This window comes from Danio rerio, chromosome 17 (genome assembly GCF_049306965.1).
Source record: "Danio rerio strain Tuebingen ecotype United States chromosome 17, GRCz12tu, whole genome shotgun sequence".
Taxonomy (NCBI): domain Eukaryota; kingdom Metazoa; phylum Chordata; class Actinopteri; order Cypriniformes; family Danionidae; genus Danio; species Danio rerio.
This window is the reverse complement of record NC_133192.1, coordinates 50,039,368-50,046,894: the sequence shown is the minus strand read 5'-3', so window position 1 is coordinate 50,046,894 and position 7,527 is coordinate 50,039,368. Positions and strand designations below refer to the sequence as shown.

The 7,527-nt window shown below is 40.1% G+C and overlaps 1 protein-coding gene across 2 annotated transcripts in view; it reads right to left on the bottom strand.

Annotated features, from left to right (window-relative positions):
- Positions 1-3,034: 3,034 nt before the first annotated feature.
- coq6 (coenzyme Q6 monooxygenase) overlaps positions 3,035-7,527 on the bottom strand; it is a 46,525-nt gene continuing 42,032 nt past the window's right edge. The window contains exons 14-15 of one of the 2 annotated variants that reach the window (XR_012392835.1): positions 4,615-6,309; positions 3,035-3,958 (exon numbers count right to left, since the gene is read on the bottom strand). The gene's annotated coding sequence lies outside the window, so the exon portion shown is untranslated. Of the gene's footprint in view, positions 3,959-4,614; positions 6,310-7,527 lie in introns of those variants that run through there. The other variant, XM_073927508.1, reaches the window with a different exon arrangement.

Below are 7,527 nucleotides of genomic sequence, written 5' to 3'. Positions count from 1 at the left end.
TATTGTTGGGGAACAGGTGGTGAGCATACCTTTTAAAAGAATAGCTGATCAAGATCACACCAATTACTTCCACATTCCTGTGACTGAAGTGTGATTCTTAGCCATAACTGCTTTACCCATGTTGCTGATTGAAGGGGCTTATTGTCCTGCACGAAAATTGCTGGCTGGCAGACTGAGTGATGAATGTGGGGAAAGAACCACATGTTGATGAAGGAGCTTCTGATAAACATTTGCCTTCACTCTGCCATGATGACACTGTATGAGAGGCTCAAATTCTGCTGGAGCAAACACCACCAAACCATCACACATTTTCCTAAACCTGTCACTGACTTCTTTGGTACACACTTTGGGTTCAGTCTTTCCATAGTTGATGACAAACAGTATTTCCCATCAGAGCAAAATAAATCATCGCTAATGCAAATTTCACACCAGTTCACAGTTCTTCTAATAAAGGCTTTTAATCAAAATTCTCTAAAATATTGAGGGAGTATGTTAAGACAACGAAGCTGAACAGGGTGTTCAGAGATGAACTAGTGAACAATTCTATTTGAGGTGTTCAACCAACTGACTACTGAGATTTTAAAAATGATCCTGTCCTCTCAAAAGTTGTCTTTCTGTGAGACTTGAATAAGTAGATGACTGCCAGTTAACTACGATAATTAAAAAATTGCAGCAAGATTCCAGATTAGCTATGTTTCCATTCAAGGGTGGCAAATTACACTGATGTGCAAAACTGCAATATTACATAAAACTTTTGTTTTCATTCAACAAATCAAAGCGAGGGCGAGGCAGTGGCGCAGTAGGTAGTGCTGTCGCCTCACAGCAAGAAGGTTGCTGGGTCGCTGGTTCGAACCTCGGCTCAGTTGGTGTTTCTGTGTGGAGTTTGCATGTTCTCCCTGCCTTCGCGTGGGTTTCCTCCGGGTGCTCCGGTTTCCCTCACAGTCCAAAGAAATGCGGTACAGGTAAATTGGATAGGCTAAATTGTCCGTAATGTGTATGTTGATGTTTCCCAGAGATGGCTTGCAGCTGGAAGGGCACCCATTGCGTAAAAACTTGCTGGATTAGTTGGCAGTTCATTCCGCTGTGGCGACCCCGGATTAATAAAGGGACTAAGCCGACAAGAAAATGAATGAAATCAAAGAGAACAAAATAATCACTTGCTGACGAACTGGTGCCAGATATCAAAAACAAAATAAGAATTTGCTATGGTAGGAGAAGCCACTCTGGGACTTTTAAATATAAATATAAATATTTTTAAATATAATAAATGACTTGTGGCAGCATGGTGGCGCAGTGGGTAGCACAATCACCTGACAGCAAGAAGGTCGCTGGTTCGAGCCCATCTCTGTGTGGAGTTTGTATGTTCTCCCGTGTTCGCATGGGTTTCCTCCGGGTGCTCCGATTTCCCCCACAAGTCCAGAAACATGTGGCATAGATGAACTGGGTAGGCTAAATTGTCTGTAGTGTATGAGTGTTTCCCAGTGATGGGTTGCAGTTGGAAGGGCATCCACTGCGTAACACGTATGCTGGATAAGTTGGCGGTTCATTCTGCAATCGATGAAGACGAAATGCAATGAACGCGTGGTGGCTTTTGGAGGAGTGAGAGCATTCTTTGGCAGCGGAGCCTCTCAAGACAGTTTTGGAAGGTAATAATACTATACTACTTTGATGACGGACTTTAAAATGATCAAAACATCCTTTCAGGTGTTTTACAATGTGGTCGGTCCACTGGTTTGTCAATTAATTCCCATCCAATTGCACTCATTTATTTGATCACGGTTTTTTAAAACAAAATCACATGACTTTATGATGCCCATGCTGGACTTTATTCGGTCGAATTTGTTTCAATCGTAATTTATGTGGATGTTTTCTTATCGGATAAGATTATGCTACTTAGCTGTGCGCATAAGATGTTTATCTTGGCTTTCCATTAAGTATTTTTTTTTAAATATTCCGAAAAAATATTTGAAAACGTGTGGATTTGACAACACTAACTCAACGGTTTCTGAAAGTGTCCTCTAGTTTTGATCAATGTTTTTTAAATATCTCATTTAAGTTTATGCTTTGCTTCAAAATATTTGTTACTCATAAAATATACTTTAAAACTGGTCTTTTAATCCTAGTTATGATAACTTACAACTAGTCAGTGACATATGGAATATATAATAATTTTTGTTTAATATAATTTTTGTAATCCTACCTACCTTTAGGTCAGCCGTGCATATGAATCATTGCGTACATAAAGACCCACACTGTAATAATGTGCTTTAACATACTTAGCCAGTTGCTAAATGACACTAGATTGTTTCAAAAGGCAGTTTTGTACATTCCTGAATATATTTGATAATTTTATTCAAAATATGCAAACCACAGTATAAAGACTGTATAAAGACATCAGTGAATCATGCAAAAAAAAAAAAAAGTTAAACATATGTTAAAAAAAGAAACTGGGTCAGTTTTGAATTATGTTGACTAAAGCCAGGCCACATAGCAAGGAAAGACAATGTTGTATACATATCATCCATCTTAATTACCTTGGGCACTGAGAAAAGTGTCAAAGGCGAGACCAGATGATGCAAAATTGGCATGGAACTCCCACAAATTGCTTTTACATCCCACTTTATGTTACAATTCTAGGGAGTTGGGCTGGTCTTGGCTCTGGTTAGCTCTGACTCATCTAATTAAATTAGGCTAACCTCAAGTGCTAGGTTTAGGGAAGCAGGTGAAGGATTGCCCTGTGGAAATATTCTCAATCTCCCTGCAGAGGCTTCCACATTTCCACATAAAGGAACTGGATGCTAGGTGTTTTGCTGACATTGCTAAGGGTGCACTAATCAAGCTGAACTAACATGGTTCTTAGTGGCTACGAAAAGATAAACAGAAAGACATTTACTATCATAATCAAGAGCATGCCAACGCTTCCCACACTGTGTTTGGAGAAGAGCCCCATCCGGTGAAGGTAATCACTGGTTTAGGTGATATATACTGTCGCCAAAAGGGAACATTTTGAATGGTATAACCTTTTTTTTTTTTTAAACAGAGGTTATTTATTTTCATTCACTGTATGATACTGCAGTTTGAAGTGTAAAATTAGCCTATAATTGTAAAGAGGTAGAATAGTGGGATGGACTTTAAAATGCTAGCTGGGCGATCTCAGCTGCTTCCTTCTGTATGCACAAAGACATCATTTGATTTTTCTAAAAGCATTTTCAATAAACATTTGTCAATTAGATGTTCTACTTCATATTATATGAAGGCTGAGTAGAAAGGAACAAAATAATTCTGTTAATATAAAACATTTCCATTGGTCAAATAGTGGATTTTTCAATGTTTTTTGTTATTTTTTTACTGCATATACAAAGAAGTTTTCAGCTAATGCAGAATTTTGAAAGTTTTCCTATTATTACTTTAACTTCAACCTCAATGACAGTGTGATTAATGTATATTAAAGTGTTCCTTTTCCATTCCAGAAACAGAGCTTTTAAAAAGAAAATGTTTGGGAACATACAGTAATTCTACAAAACCAGCACCCCGACCTAAATAGTTAGTAGGATAAGTACAAAGTCAGACCTATGACCTTTTCTTGTGATTCTGGGCAAAAAAATACCTTCAGTAACGAATGGCCAGCTATTGGTTATATGATTATAGACCTTCATTTCTGTGTTGTACCATTTTTGACAGCATTTTATACTTAAAAAAAATCTAGATATAGATATATAGATTGGATTACAAGGAATAAACCCACATTTTCACAGGGAGAACAAGAAAACTCCGCACAAAAAAGCTTCCTCTCCCTGCCTGGGTTTAAACTGGACATATTCTTGCTGTGAGACAACGGGGCTAGAGGCTTGGCCAATCAATTATATTAGTGCCACTATTTATGCAGACAGTTAAAGGTTCATTATAACGATTCAAATGTTTTATTAATCAATGTTTGGTTAATGGCTTAATATGAACTCTAAGGGTGCTTTCACACCTACACTTTTGTTTCGGAACGTATCTCGTTTGGCCAGTTAGCGCGGTTCGTTTGGCATTTGTGAACAGGGCAATCGCGCTCTGTTCCGCGCCAAAGTAATCGCTCTGAGACCGCCTGAGTGAGGTGGTCTCGGCTCGATTAAAACGAACCTTGGAGCGGATCGATTGCAGTGAGAAAGCGATCCGATCCGAGCACGGTTATATCACAGTGTTTTATGGATATGTAATAGGCTTACGGCTATATGAAGAGAGAATTATGAGTAGGGCGGGAAGATTTGCTTGTCAAATGAGTGATGATCTCCCGGTAATCTTGCGTCTCCCTCCCGGTCCTCAAATAGGCATTGTTGCGCACCCTTCTCACCCCTCCCCACCGCATCTCTCCTCAGACATGTCGCGTGAGCACCTTGTCTATCACCACAAAACCACCACCACCACAGCTGAGCGGGACGCTGCAAAATAAACCCTGACACTCTGACCAATGTGAGGAGAGTTTACTCGCACGTAACTTTTTTATCTCTTTTGGTCCGATTAGAAACTTTGCAGTGTGAAAGCGAACCGCTCCAAGAGCAAAGAGCAACAATGTAACAATTGTAATGTCTGTTTCGGAACAACTGAATCAATTTACAGGTGTGAAAGCACCCTAAGCTCTGTGTGGGGTCCCATAGGGTCCAATGGGTCAGCTTCCTCCTGACAAGACCTCAGAGAGGTTCAAGAGGGCCTGCAGGGATAGTCTAAGGGTTTCAATCTCCTACTTTCCCTAGAAACTGATGATCAGGTCAAGACTCCTGAATGTCTCATCATCTAATGCCCATGTAGAGCAGATGTGACAGTAACAACAAACCTATTTAAGAAAAACTCACTCAATGAATAACCCGAATGACCCGAATCAACTACTACTGGAGGTGGTACACTACTGGTGGAGTCTTTCACATCTCCACATGGGAAAAAAACAGATGCGAAGGTTCTAGAGGTCTGAACATAAATGCAAGATGGTGACCCATCCATCTCATGAATGATGCTTTTATTGGTAGAGACCATCATAATGAGTACATGTTTTCAAAACCAGATCCATGTGGGCCTGCAAGCAATATCCATACCTAAAGTTCCTTGACCTCGCACAGGATCTGTGCAAGTAGGCTTACTGGTAAAATCACATTGTTGCATAGGCCCCGGGCCAGCTGCATTCATTACAAGAAGGCCTTGGTCAGGGAGAAAGACAAATGGCAATGAAATGACTTGTGGGAAACAAATAGGACAACCTGGGCTTGGATTAATCCTGTGTGAACTCAGCAGGACCACTTGGAGGTGGAGTCTCCATTATCACGGGCACGTAGCTGCTGTAAATGCTATCATGACTGAGCTCGCCTAGAATGTGAATGGCATGCATTGGATGAGCTGTGTGTGACTCCAAAGGAGAAGATGGTGAGTCATACAATGTGAGCATACACCCCATGGTTGATGCATGGTAACATAAACATAACTGTCCTGACCATCATGTTTCTCAGCAGAGATGGTGGGAACCACATCCAGTGAAGAAACACTGTCAAAAGCCTCAGGCAGTAGATATGCCAATGCAACCTAGGCTTGATTTATTAACCAAAGCTGCATGCTCTTTACAAACATAACACTCGAAGCATTTGCTGTTACAACAAAAATGAATGGACACCTGTTTCAAGGATACACCAGCCCAGAAAAAAAACAAGAGCAGGGGGCTGAAGGTACAATGACACAAAGGAGTGATGGACACTCAGTTTAAGACATTCCTGACCACAGATACTAAATGTCCCATGAGCCTCAGTGGGACCACTCTTTAATACTTATAATTGTTAGGACAGGCTAATACTGACTTCAGTTGCTCAGTAGAGTCCAGCTCAGAAGAGAAAAGTGATGCTCAGTGCTTTCATGAGCTCGCTCTTTACTCGACCAACCTGAATCCCCAACTGCCAGCAGAAGAGTAGGTCCTTGTATGTCTGACATTATTAAACAGATCAAAAACTAGTCTGTGTTGAAGCAAACCACAGCTCTACATTCATTCAGGGAAAATAGATGAAAAATAGCCCTCTGGCTAATTCTGGTACATATGCAGAAATGCTAATTAATGTACACTGTCCCTAACAAATAAACAAATAAAATAAATAAATAAAATAAAACATAATTGGAAATTAAAAGTCATTACAATGTTTCAGATTGTAGAACATATTGTGAAGGTTAATGATCTAAAAAGCAGCTCGACTCACCCCACTGGACAGAAGTGGAGAACAAGCCAGGCTCAGGCCAGGCTTAGTTGGATGTGCAGTCCTCCTCTGGCCACACAGAAAAGGGTGGAGCTGCAGTCTGAAAAGACATTCAATTCAATTCAGCTTTATTTGTATAGCGCTTTTACAATGTAGATTGTGTCAAAGCAGCTTCACATAAATGGTCATAGTAACTGGAACAAAGTAGTTCAGTCTTTAGTGTTTAAGTTCAGTTCAGTTTAGCTCAGTTCAGTGTGGTTTGAAATCATTACTGAGAGTCCAAACACTGAAGAGCAAATTCATCGATGTGTAGCTTTTCAGATCCTGAACCGTGCAAGCCAGTGGCCACAGCAGAGAGGGAAAAAAAACTTCACCAATAAGAGAGTGAAGAAAAAATCCTTGAGAGAACCAGACTCATTTCGGCACGACTATTTTGATTTCTCAGCTGGCCAGAAGTCTTGTGGGCTTTACTGGGCCCACATTAGTGGGCTTGTGAATGATGAGCATCCCCTTTGTATGGTCTCATTGTAGTTACACAAATGACACATATTGTGGATTACTTACCCAAAAATAATTTTCTTCTTGTCCATTCATCTAGTCTGGATTCTCCTGTCTTTAGACTGGCAAAGATAAAGGATGAACTGCAAGTGTGCCACTTAGCTAAGGACTTATCTTAAAGGTGGACATCATGCGTTATTGCTAAGAGTTTCTGTCAATAAACTAAAATCTAATTCTGACCTCTGTTCCCCAGCAGTAATTCCTTAACAGAAAACCAGATCAGACAATCAGTATAAACTTTTCCTCTGTCTATCAGATGTTATACTTCTTCTCTCAAGATGGCTGGATCTTAGTGGAATATTCTCAGGAATGTCTTGAGCTGGCCACTTACTTTGAAGGACAAGAAGCTGATAACCATTTTCCCAAGTTAATCTGGACAACCCATTGTTTTTCCAAATGCCCAATAATACTAACAATGGTGGAACTTCTTCATGAACCTTCAGTGTCAGCACTTATTAGGGGTGCAACAATACAGATTGCTTATTATTTGGTTCGGTATCTGGTTTTAGGGTCAGCTTCAGTGTGGTTCAGTATATGATATTTCAATAAATATAAACTTTAAAAAATTCTGCACATGATTAAAACCAACCAGGGAAACACCCATACATTCTCACATTCACATACACACTTATGCCCTATGGCCAATTTAGCTTATTCAATTCACCTATGGTGCATGTCTTTGGACTGCTGGGGAAACAAGAGCAACCGGTGGAAACCCATGCAAACATGGGAACATGCAAACTCAACACAGAAATGGAAA